This window comes from Triplophysa dalaica, chromosome 22 (assembly GCF_015846415.1).
Source record: "Triplophysa dalaica isolate WHDGS20190420 chromosome 22, ASM1584641v1, whole genome shotgun sequence".
Taxonomy (NCBI): domain Eukaryota; kingdom Metazoa; phylum Chordata; class Actinopteri; order Cypriniformes; family Nemacheilidae; genus Triplophysa; species Triplophysa dalaica.
In genome coordinates this window covers 19547754-19560500 of record NC_079563.1, presented here as the reverse complement: position 1 = coordinate 19560500, position 12747 = coordinate 19547754, and the positions used below count along the sequence as shown (strand labels likewise).

At 38.7% G+C, this 12747-nt stretch overlaps 1 long non-coding RNA gene and 1 pseudogene across 1 annotated transcript; both read right to left on the bottom strand.

The window, feature by feature from the left end:
* Nucleotides 1-1161: 1161 nt before the first annotated feature.
* On the bottom strand, nucleotides 1162-4277 carry LOC130411511 (uncharacterized). The gene is made up of 3 exons (XR_008905083.1): nucleotides 4009-4277; nucleotides 3719-3814; nucleotides 1162-2564 (listed from the first exon to the last, which is right to left on the bottom strand). It is a non-coding gene; the product is annotated as an uncharacterized LOC130411511 (long non-coding RNA).
* A 3006-nt stretch (nucleotides 4278-7283) lies between these two features.
* Nucleotides 7284-8350, bottom strand: LOC130411503 (trace amine-associated receptor 13c-like; annotated as a pseudogene).
* Nucleotides 8351-12747: the final 4397 nt, after the last annotated feature.

Below are 12747 nucleotides of genomic sequence, written 5' to 3'. Positions count from 1 at the left end.
AGACGCAGATCAGGTTGAGGGGTTTTCATCACTGCATCGATTCAATTTATTACAAATCCAAGAAAGAAGGAAAGCATCGAGGCTTTATGGTGATATGTGTTTGTTTATGTTTTAAAGGAGTTCTGATGGCAGAATATCAAGAGAGGGTTGTTTCACACCCCATCTGCACTAAAACCTTCTGAAGATGAAACATGTTAGGTGAGTTTGTGCTGCCATCTGCTGGTTCTCTATGAGAAAGAAATTATACATGAGATGAGATCTGAACTATTTCTCCTGGACCTCAATAAGATTATATGGAATGCATTTGCTTGAGTCTCAGATATTTCTCATAAATGTCACAAATTTGTGTTGTCATTAGAGTTTGAGAAGAGATGTCAATGTGTCAAACTAAGCGCAGATTTGTCTCGTCGTCTGCAATCAAAAGTTAATATTATTTTTTTATATTTGATCCAAATGGACTTGCATTGTATTATTCTATACAGTTATATTTAGGCATATTCAATCCCCTGGGATCAAACCCACATCCCTGCGTCGATAATGCAATGCTCTTACCACTGAGCTACAGGAAAGCTCATATTATTGAAGATCTCAATATCAAACTCAATCCACAAACTATATTCATTTACACCTCCAGACTCTTCATGTGTTTACAACGATACACTCTTTTATTTCTCCTAAATGGACTGTTTTCCTCTCTTAAAATGATTGTAGTACAATGGTTCTTTTGTTCTGTTCTAAAATCTTTGAAGAAATAAATCAGAAGAATGTGACGCAGGACAAGGGTTTTGTGTCGGTTGATTCTGTGAGTGAGATCGATCAGATATCGATATGATTGCCAGCAGATCGTTCGATGTGTTCAGATCAGTTTAGGATCTGCGTGTCACGTTTAACAGCATCGTACTGTGATCCGTCCAGCGCTCCTGGCCTGCAGCGTCCCACCGGTCCACCAATCACAGGAGAGAGAGTGATGAGACACCAGTGTGATGTGATGCTGCGTCCACGAGTTCAAACCCTGATCTCAGCTCAAATCCTCATCTCACCCGTCACATCTCAATCTAACTTCTATAACCAGGTATAAGTTCGTCTTTCTTTATTTTTAAGCTGTTGCAAAAGTATTTTTAAATATTGAGTCGTTGTTTATTAACACCTTTATTAAACACTTACTTTTTGACATTACATATTGAAAATTCAAAATCTGATAGCAAAAACTAATTCAGTAGTTTTATCTTAAAAGTTTTCATAGTGAGACATTGTGTGTTGAAAAAGAATCATGTAATAATGAATATTGGATTTTTTACATTGAATCCTGTTTTTGTTTGTGTTGTTACTTTAAATGTCAGTGTTTGTTAACCCGTACAGAAAGTTCATTTTTGTTATAAGGAAAGCATTTGATATATTTATGTATTTATACTATAACTGTATTCTTGCACATGAAGTATTTCAATACTACGTTTAAAAATGTTTATTGTAAGTATACTAATAGCACACTTTTTGTAAAAGACAATATACTATAACAGAACCCTGAGCATTACACTCGTATCTGTTTGTGCTGACGACATTGTTCGGCTTGTTGAAGAGAAATGTGTCATTACTTTATTATAAAAGGGTCAGTTCTGGTCCTTGATTCTGATTGGTTGAGCCGAGTTCTAAGCCGTAAAATACCCGATGTCTAACTGCTGACTGTATAACATAGCCTTTATATCACTTTACTTTATGAAACCTTGCTACGTATATGGGATATCAGTTTTATAAAAGCAATATGTCCAACATTGTTTAATATTTACATCAATGAACTGGCAACCATCCTCGAGCAATCTGAAGCCCTCAGTCTCACTCTACACCTCTCACAAATCAATGTCTTCTGTATGCAGTTGATCTGGTTCTGTTGTCTTACACCCAACACGACTCACAACAGAACCTGGACCTGCTAGAACAATACTGTCAGACAGGGGTCCTGACAGTCAACCTCAGTTATACTATAAGGATCACCTTTCAGAAAACATCTTGATCTCAAACACACATTTACATACGGCACAAACCCCATAACACACACATCACACTACAATCACCAGGGTTTAAAAATCACATCCAGAGGAAACTTTCATCCTAAAGTAAATGCCAAAAACGGGGTATAATTAAATACAGGGGAATTACAGTCCATTTTCATTTCAGCATCATCTGAAAAAAAAGGACGGATATGAATCCAAACACTTGAGTTGGACCTAATAACTATATTTGAAATAGTCCTTTTAGTGTCACTAATTTTTACGATGTACATGTATTAAGAAATGTTATAGAAAGTTTTTACAAAAACATTATAACCGCCTTTAACATCACACCACTAGATGTCACTGTGAGTTCACAAATCTTTTCTGAAGCTATTAAATGGCCCATTTTATGAAAGATCATTAACTTTCTCACTTTTATTAGTTTGCATCATTGATCTAGTACTGATAATTAGGCTTGGAAGGCCTGTTTGTTGTTCTTCTCTTTTCAAACTGTAGGCCCCCAAGACCTCATTGAGCACCAGGATTTAATCCTCCAAGGGATAGAAAGTAGTTCATCTGTAAAAAATAATTCATGAATAAATAAATTAAAATGAAATGAAAGTATTTAAATCAAAAAGTAAAATGTGTCCTAATGTCATAACGATGTTTTCATTTGTATTCATTGATAATGTGTTTTTAGATCTTCTCATCTAGTTCAGACAACTAATGGTATTCTACAGATTATATAATTTAGCAGGTTTACATCTGAAGAAAACTGGGGATGAGAAGGAGAATAAGAGAGATAGAAGAAATCATTTACGAATTTTGTATAAATTGTATCTTATGATTCATTTTATTATAATGTAGTATATTGTTCCCCAATGCCATTGTACCCAGTGGTGTAGTCTAGCTTTTTGTAGTGAGTATACTGTGCTTTTTTCCCCTCCCAGCCTCATACGCACCCATCCCAGAGCGACACCCCATGGCACCACCAAACTCACTAATGCATAAAGTATGCATCTACATGTAATTGAGAGCATTATTAAAGACTGCTTATGTGTTATCAACATTCCAATTTATTATAAACAACAAAAGACAGTCAGCTGTTTCAGTTTAACACAAAAGAAGATATTTTGAAAAATGTTGGTAATCAGACAGTTGGCAGCACCCATTGACTTTCATAGTCTATATTTTTTCCTGCTGTGGAAGTCAATGGGTGCTGCCAACTGTCTGATTTCCAACATTTTTCAAAATATCTTCTTTTGTGTTAAACAGAAGAAAGAAACTCATACAGTTTTGGGACAACTTGAGGGTGAGGAAATTATAACAATTTTCATTTTTGGGTGAACTATACCTTTAAGAATGATGATACTATATGAATATGGTACCTGGAGCACAGGTTTTATCAGTTGACTGTCTTTTGTTGTTTATAATAAATTGGAATGTTGATAACACAGCACGAACACTCAGTCACATCATCATTCAGATCACTACAAGGGGGGCAGGAGATCGCCGGTCCTGCGCTGACATGACAATCTTTGATAGGCAGACGCGTGATAACAGCTCGACCGTGAGTGAAACCTAAGCGCTTGTGCACGGTAGGGAGGGGCGGGTGACACTCATTTTCGGTTTACATTTCTGCTGTTTTTTTATTTCGGCCCGAAACCAATAATGCCATTTTCGGCCGAACATTTTCGTGTGTGCTGAGCAGCTGATATCTACCTACTTACTGTCCCTCCACTCTAACCAAGGATGCCTGTTTTTAAATTCCCTAGCCTGACTTTCAGTCCACAAGGCTGGCCAGGGGTTCTCATTTCTCTCATCATCTGAAATAAGGAGATATACAATTTTTATTCTGTTTACCACACACACACACACACCTCTTCTGCCGTATTAATTGATCCACCACACTAACGGTAGTGAAGTTAGCAAGTTCTGGATAAAATTCAATATACCAACAATCCCCTGCTATTACAGTTACGTTTAATGATAACATGTACTGTATGTTAGCTTTACTTACCAGGTAACTTTACGATAGCATCAGCCTCATTTTCTGGAGTTTCTATAACGATCGTGTCATCTGCTGCAGATGAAGTGTCACCCGAAGCTGCTGTAGCTTTACGGGCAGGCATCCGAAAACACTCAAGAGTGTACTTTGAGTCTGCTTTCGTTTCATATCTTCTAATTAAGATTCAGAATAACGTTAATCTTGCGATGTAAAGACACTCGAGATGAATTTAAAACTTGCGCCGAAAAAGACCGCCAAGCAACTGCTTTTCCTTGGTAGGTGACGTCAGATCCAGGTCACAGGCCACGGAAGCCCCAATGGTCCAAAAACGTTAGTGATTCGCAATCGCAACACAGACAGGGGTGAATTTATGAATGAAAGTTCTGTCACAAAACGATGTTGTTACGTATACCCCTTTTTAAGAGGGTATACGGAAATCCTTTGACTTTCCTACTGGGTATACGGCGTATACCTGCGTATCACGTAGACTACACCACTGATTGTACCAGTACCTTAAAAGCGTTGAAGACTCATCGATATATAACATATTTCATCACTGACCCTGGAAGCAATTGCACCTCGGCATATAATCAACAAACAAACACCTCGACAAATCATTTCAGGCTCGAAATAAAGAAACCTTTTAACCCTGACAATTCATTGTTTATATGTTCAAGAACTAAAATAACAAGAAAACAAACAAATTTCACAAATTTAAAAGCACAACACAGAAACTTTTTTGGGTACGGCCCTACGTGAGAAAAATAATGTGTGTTGTGAATATTTCCTAAAAAAGCTGTAATTTAATTTGCTCTTTTTGGCCCTCTAGTGGCGGTGAGGCCCTAAGCGGCCGCTCGGTTCCCTTATGGTGGCCCGGCTATGACGTCACTGGTGAACAAGAGTCAAATATGCAGAATATGTGGAGGATTTGAAAGATTTTTCTGAAGATCAGTGTACAGTTTATAGTCACAGGTTGAATTTCACGGTCAGATATTATGGAGACTTCTGTAATGGGATTGACCCCCTATTAGTTCTACAGAAACCTAAAGCATACATGCTATACCTAAATCACACTTAGTTCAGAAGTTTATCTATGACATTTTGTCTCCTTCGAATTATAAGGTTCTATCTGACATTTTTGTCAAAATCTTGTTTTTCACACATTCTAATTCTTTGACAACTTTTTTAAAGGTTGCCATGTTTGCTTTTTGAAATGTGGAGAAAACAAAAAGGTTTTATCTACAAAATCGAATTACAATTTGGTTCTATCCGTGAGCCTATCGGCACTTTGAATGCACACAAGAGGACCAATCAGGATACGCCGTCTATATAATGTGACCAAACCATATCTGAGGAAACAACACAATTTTCAAAAAAAACCTCAAGCAGAGCTGTTCAAACGACAGTCTTTCTTTGTTTTGTTTTAGATTTAGTTGTGTTTATTTTTATATTTATAGACACAACACAAACCAGCAGCGCCAGCTTCCTAATTCCTGTGTTTACATGAACCCTCGTAACGCCATTAATGCCTTACAAAATTAAATCCTAAAGAAGACCAAATAATCAACAATATCAACAGTCTTAATTACAACAATAACCATGATTGTGTTATTTCATCCACACTCATCTCTAGTCATTTGACCTGTCCCACCATCTGTGGATAAAACATTTAAATAAAACTATTATCACGGCCTTTCAAGCTTAACTTGAACCAGAAACAAAGCATCCTAAACTAAGTGTCATAAAAACCCTATAAATATAACTTTTTAGACTCTAATTTCACGTTTTAACCAAAATTATGAGTAAATCGTTCGTGTTTTTTCAGAATCAGAAGGTTCTATCTGCGTTTGACCGGTTCTAAAATTCCCCATTTACAAATTTCAGAAAATGTTAACTTTGTACATTTAGAATACATTTAGGCCAGGTTTCAGAGACAAGACTTAGTATTTTAAGTCGCTTTTCATAAAATACCTTAGATAAAAACATTACTGGTGTGCATCTTGAGATAAAACAATGACAATTACATGTATTAAGATATGGTTGGAAAAGCTGTTTTAAGTTAAAACAGCTCAAACTTTCATTTCAGTATGGGACTATTCTTAAGCCTTGTCTGTGAAACGTCTCTGCAGTGGTGTAGTCTATGTGATCCGCAGGTACTCACCTTATACTCACTAGAAAAGATCAAGGATGTCCATATACTCACTTTAAAAAGAGTGAGGATACATAACAACATCCTTTTGTGTCAGAGACTTTTGGACCATTGATGTGACCGGGAGATATGACACTACAGGAGATCCTGAAGGGCAAGCATTTTATCTACACCATTTCTGTGATTTTGTAAACTCTGCTCTGGGTGACGCTGCTGGAGGCGTTACAGAAATGAGCGGACGAGGCTCCTGCTGCACTGTACGAGGGGTCCCGCTCAGTCACGATAGCATCCTGGAGTTTCTCTGTTCGCCGGTGTATTACACTTTCTGCTGATAACTCACCCACACTTTTAAAACTACTGCATATCATAAAACAAGCATATTTGTTATCTTTAAAATAACTGTAAGGGGATTGTTGGGATATTAAATTGTATCTGACTGGCCAATTAAACAAACAAAGTTTGAGTGGTGCATCAATACATGAGGGAGAAAAGGGAGAGAAAACATAATTGTAAAAAAAAAACATTGCCAGCTGATAAACCTGTGCTTTAGAGATTGTGTTCATATACCATGTAAGGCTAAATAAAACACTTAATTTACTGATTTAGACATTGATTAAAAAACCAGCAAGTCTCCCCAGCTGTCATTGGCTAGTGAAATCTTGCTTGCAATAAATCTTTCAGAATGCCCTCAATTACATATGAAGAGTTTTGATCACAATGAGATAACTCATGTTTAAAATCATGTTTTTATTGTGTTCGTTGGCTGTATTATTGGAAATGTATTTTTTTAAACCGAACTCTTCAAATACAGTAGATTCATACTCTCTGCATTCATGAGTGTGTTGGTGCTCATGAGGTGTCGATCTGTGACGGATGAGCTGGATGGGAGGGAAAAATCAAGAATATACTCTTTACTAAAAACTAGACTACAGCACTGGGTCTCTGTCTTTTTCACGTATGAAAGAAATGTGTTCCTTATATCTATATGAAATGCAAAAACTTTAAAGCTCAATATTTCAAAATCATGCATTTTAAATTTGTTGACATTCTGAAAATAACCAAAGAAGTTTGTCAAAAAAGAAACTCTTGGCATTAAAAGTTGACATAAATAGTGACATCAGTAGTAAAAATCAGGTGATTAATGATTATCCACCGTAATATTAACCAGAGCGGATGCTTTCTGAAATATTTTAAGTGATAATATGTGTTTAACAGATTTTTTAAACCAGCTGTAAAAGAACGCATAGACGAGAGGATTCAGACTGGAGTTACAATACAGAACCCACATTAGTGTATTTGCAGTGGAGGATGAGCTGACCGTGTTCCCCGCAACAGATAACATATAGTAAGGAATAGAAAAAAACAGATAAACGCTCACAATGATTCCTAATGTCAGAGCAGCTTTGCTCTCAGATTTCCTCCTCGCTGAACCTTCTGTTAAATGTTTTCTACTCTTCATCAGAGAGTTAATAACTCTCACATGCTGATGTGCAACATAGAAAATCCTCAAATATAAAGATATGATCAAAGTGCAGGGAACAATGAAGGACAGGATCAGATCAGTGACTGACCAAGCGAAACTAATATAAAATGGACACTGGCCATAACACGAGTCTTTTCCGCTCGAGGGATTGAAATACCCGTTATGTGTAAAAAACGAGATGTTATAGACAGAAGAACTAAACCAGCTGAAACATATAATAGTCAAAGTTCTAGATGTGGTTATTTTTTGAGGATATGACAAAGGATGACACACAGCCACATAACGGTCAATGGCAACCAACAATAAATTGCAGAGAGATTCCGAGAGGAGAAGCCCAACGAACATTGAATACAGTCCACAGAAAATGTGTCCAAAGTACCAGCAGGACTCGATCAGTTTGACGGCCTCTACAGGAATCACAATGAGTCCCACGAGCATGTCGGCCACAGCCAGAGAGAGAATGAGCAGGTTGGTTGGAGTGTGAAGCTTCTTGAAGTGAGAGATGGAGATGATCACCAGCAGGTTCAGAAACACGGTCCATACAGACAGAAGTGAAAAAAACACATACATGACGTTGGATTCAAGTGTGGAGCGTTTGGTCTTGATGCACGATGAGTTAACAGCAGGAAAGCAGTATTGAGTCTCATGATCTTCTGTCTCATTGGCCATGAGTGTCGTCCTCCTGTGAGGAGTTTGATCTGATCTCTGTACTGTCCTCACATTTATACAGAGTCTGAATCAGACTGACCAACCCATTCACCTCCCACTGTGATGCTGCTTAAAGACTTAGTTAATATTATAACTAAGTATATTTTAATGGAGGATCTATTGACAGAAATGTAATATAATATAAATAACTGTCTTCAGAGATGTATAATAGTGTTGGGTTCGAGTCAAAGTCCTTATTTCATAAAAGTCCATTTGAAAAAATTGAAATGGCATCCTTTTTTTAAAGTTTTTCTGCAGCGCAAAAGAGGAAACCAACAATGGTTGGAGCGTTTGGTATTAAATAAACCCTTCAAAGTTTGTAATTTGTAATAATTCAAGCTGAATGAAGATCAGATTAAGCAGCATATATGTTAACTGTTCATCTCTTCTAGTTATAGCACCAATTAAACATGACCGAACATCAGAACTGTGGCGAGTCGGGTGATCTGTTCATTACTTCCTTTGTTCATTTTGACAGAAAATTTAGATTTGTGGTCTTTTGACGAAAATTCTATTTACTTTTAGTCACATTTTAGTAGAGGTGGGTAGAGAAGCCAAACTCTTTACTCAAGGAAAAGTACAAGTAACTAGAGAAATTGTTACTCAAGTAAAAGTAAAAGTCACTATCTTAAAAATTTCTTGAGTAAAAGAAAAAAAGTGTGCAATGAAAAAACGACTCAAGTAGCTAGCTACCTAGTTACTTTGTATCTGATTATATAGGCCTACTATTCATAAAATGAATATTAACACCAATATTTGAATATCACATTTTAATCAATATTTTTAAGCAACATAAGCGGAAATCTTTGCAAATAAACACACAAAGACTAAAGAATAGACAAACACTGAAGAGACAAGCATTTCTATACATTTCGTCTAGTCTTGATGTCAACGTAGTTTACACAACTAATTTAGAATAATAGACCATGTCAAACTAAAGTGAGCCTGAAGAGATTTGCGTTTAAAATGCATTTAACTAAACTCAGAGCATTTTCTAAGATGATCCAGAACATTTGCAGTGCTCTCTTAAAGCGGCAGTCCGCAAGTTCTTTTGAGTAAAAAATGAGCTAACACTAATTATTGAGCAAGTACACGAAAGAACGGTGTTTAAAACTTTGTCATTACTCTTGCTGGATTCACCACAGAAAGATTTTATTAATGCTTTGTAATTTCACCAATAGAATCCATAACATTCAAGTGAAAACAAGTATCCATATTACAATTCCCCTTATTACCATTAAATCCATTACATGTTATGTTTTATTTTGGACAGGGTTCTATTGTTTCTATTTCAACAGAAATACTTCAACTATAGTTACTTCAGTAAAAACATCGTTCATTTTCCGAATCGCTTTAAATAATATAGCAGCAGATCAGAAGTTAACACGCACGTGTAGCTCAAGGTGTATGTGATGCATATTTACAGTTTAGCTGTTATGCCGATCATTTCCATGACAGTGTTTCTACGATCTTTGACTGATCGTAACCCACAGATGATAACACCATACTTTAACATCTGCCTTTTTCGTCTTTTATTGTTCTTTTTGCCTTTTTTGAGCGCTATCAACGGTGTAGCAGTGCTGACATTTACATTAGTTTACATAAACATCTTGGATGACATGAGGGCGAGTAAATGATCATGAACATTTATTTTGAAAGTGAACTACTCCTTTAATGACATAAAGTGTATTACGCTTCAATCGTTTTTACAGGCGACTATGAAGTAAAAGAAGATAGTCAACCATGTGGAGACAAACTGAAATGTATGATACAAATGGTACTAGCGGATGTTCGCGACGAGGGCAAGAATATTTTCTCCTTGTTTTTATCAGTTGATGAAATTGTCAGTATATTTTTAGGCAGCGGCTTTTTGCACTTAGCTTAAATAGCAGTAGGTTCTGTTAACACTTAGTGAAAATAGCTGCATTTTGTAGCGATATGCTATTAAGACTAACCAAAAAAACGGTATTTTCTTTGGATTAAGTAGAAATAGTAGTTAAAAGCTACTGATATTTATAAATAGTGGCAGATAACTTTACTGTTTGCACCTCAGTATTTTTTGAATTAAGCATCATTCAATAATTAAAAAGTATAAATCATTATAATTATCAACATTATTAAAATAATGGCTACATATTGAGATATTAAAGCAGTACTTGAGACTTGAGAATTCCTACAGTAAACCAATTCCGCATTGCACAAGGTGAAAACAACCTTAGTCTTGTCGAGGTTTCCATTGGGAAGCTTCTTAAAAATAAATTTTCCCTGAAGCAAACCCGGGGGCTTCATAGCTGCATCCATGTTAGCACGTCACGTTTGATGTGATAATTTCACAGTAACGTTATGTTGGACATAACCACCTGTCCAAGCTATAGAATCTCACGAATGTGAGCGGAGAGGACCAGCCTGCCGCATCACACACGTCCGGCATAGACGCCCCCGACCTTAAGGCTACGGGGGGCGCCATACCCCTAGTAGAATGTGCTCTGACGTCCAAGGGCGTTGGTCTGCCAGAGGCCTCATAGGCCAGAGAGATAGTCTCAACTATACATCTGCTAATGGCGTGCTTGGTTGCCGAAAGACCTTTCTTCGGTGACCCAAAAACCTACTAAAAGCTGCTGGACTTTCCTCCAAACCGCAGTTCTGTGTATATGAATCCAGTGCCCGGACTGGACACGACAAATTTAACCTTTCCTACTCCCGGCTCCTGAAAGGTTTAGCACTTCAAGGCATAAAGCTTCCTTGTCGAAGGAGCTCTGGAATTAAGTAAGGGCTCCACAGCCTCAGCTGAGAGACCAGTGTTTAAAAGGCTACCCCTCTCAGAGGCCAAACCCATAGTTTCCATAGCTCCGGGTGTGGGTGATGTATCTGACCCTCCGCTTGAGAAAGGAGGTCCCTCCTCAAAGGAATCTCCCATGGATGGTACTCCAACAGGTCTATGATGTCCGAGAACCACACTCGGGCCGGCCAGAACGGGGCTACCAACAGTAGGGGAACTCCATCCCTGCGCACCCTTTCCAGAACTCCCGGGAGTAGAGCGATCGGGGGAAAAGCCTCGTCCACAGCTGTGCCATGGCATCCAGCCCTAGAGGGGCAGAATATGTCATGAAAAACCAGAGCCGACAGTGCGTGTTTTCTTGAGTTGCAAAGAGGTCTAACTCTGCCTGCCCGAACCTTATCCAGATCTGCTCCACCACCTCTGGGTGGTGTCTCCATTCCCCGGGTCTCAGCCCCTGTCTCGATAGGACGTCTGCTCCTCGTTTCAGGTGACCGGGGATATAGACTGCTCTCAGGGAGAGCAGCTTCCCCGGAGACCACAGGAGGATCTGACGTGCCAACTTGTATAGTTGACGTGACCGTAGCCCCCCCTGGTGATTTATATACGAGACCAAAGCTGTGTTGTCTGTCCTGACAAGCAAATGTTGGCCTCTGAGCTGTGGGAGAAAGTGTGCCAACGCCAGGGACACTGCCATCATCTCTAGGCAATTTATGTGCCAAGATCGAAAGTGGCTCCCCCATCGGTTTTGGCCCCATTGGCCTTCCATAACAGATCCCCAACCTGTGAGTGAAACATCGGTTGTCAGTGCAACGCGCCGACAACTGCTTACCAACACTGGGCCCTGGGAGACGAACCAAGGTTCTTTCCACATTCTCAGTGTGTGCAGGCATCTGCGTGTCACCTTTATAATGCGCAACGGGTTGCCCCTCGGGGAAAACCGTTTGGTTTTGAGCCACCACTGTAGAGGTCTCATATACAGCAGGCCGACAGGAATTATGTTGGATGCAGCTGCCATGAGTCCCAACAACCTCTGAAAAAGTTTTACAGTCAGTGATTGGCCTAGCTTTATTCTGCAAACGGCTGACAGGATTGCGAAAATACGAGCCGCGCATGCATCGTGATGGAATCCCATATTACTCATAAAAAAGTGGTTCTCTGTACCGGAGAAAGCACACTTTTCTTGGTATTCAGCCTCAGCCTTAGTTCCTCCGTATGTGCGAGAACAACATCTCGATGTTGAACCGCCAGATGTTCCGATTTTGCTAGAATGAGCCAATCGTCTATGTAATTTAACACGCGAATTCCCTTCATGCGCAACGGAGCTAGAGCTGCATCCACGCATTTCGTGAACGTGTGTGGAGACAGAGCCAGGCCGAACGGGAGGACCCGAAATTGATAAGTCTTTCCCCCGAAAGTAAACCTTAGGAACTTTCTGTGACAAGGAAAAATGGAGATGTGAAAATACGCGTCCTTTAAATCAATCGTGACAAACCAGTACTCGGATCTGACTTGTCCTACAATCTGTCTCAACGTCAACATCTTAAATTTGAGTCGCTGCACTGCCCGATTTAGATGTCGCAGATCTAAAATCGACGTAATCCCCCGTCTTTTTTTGCAACAATAAAATACCGG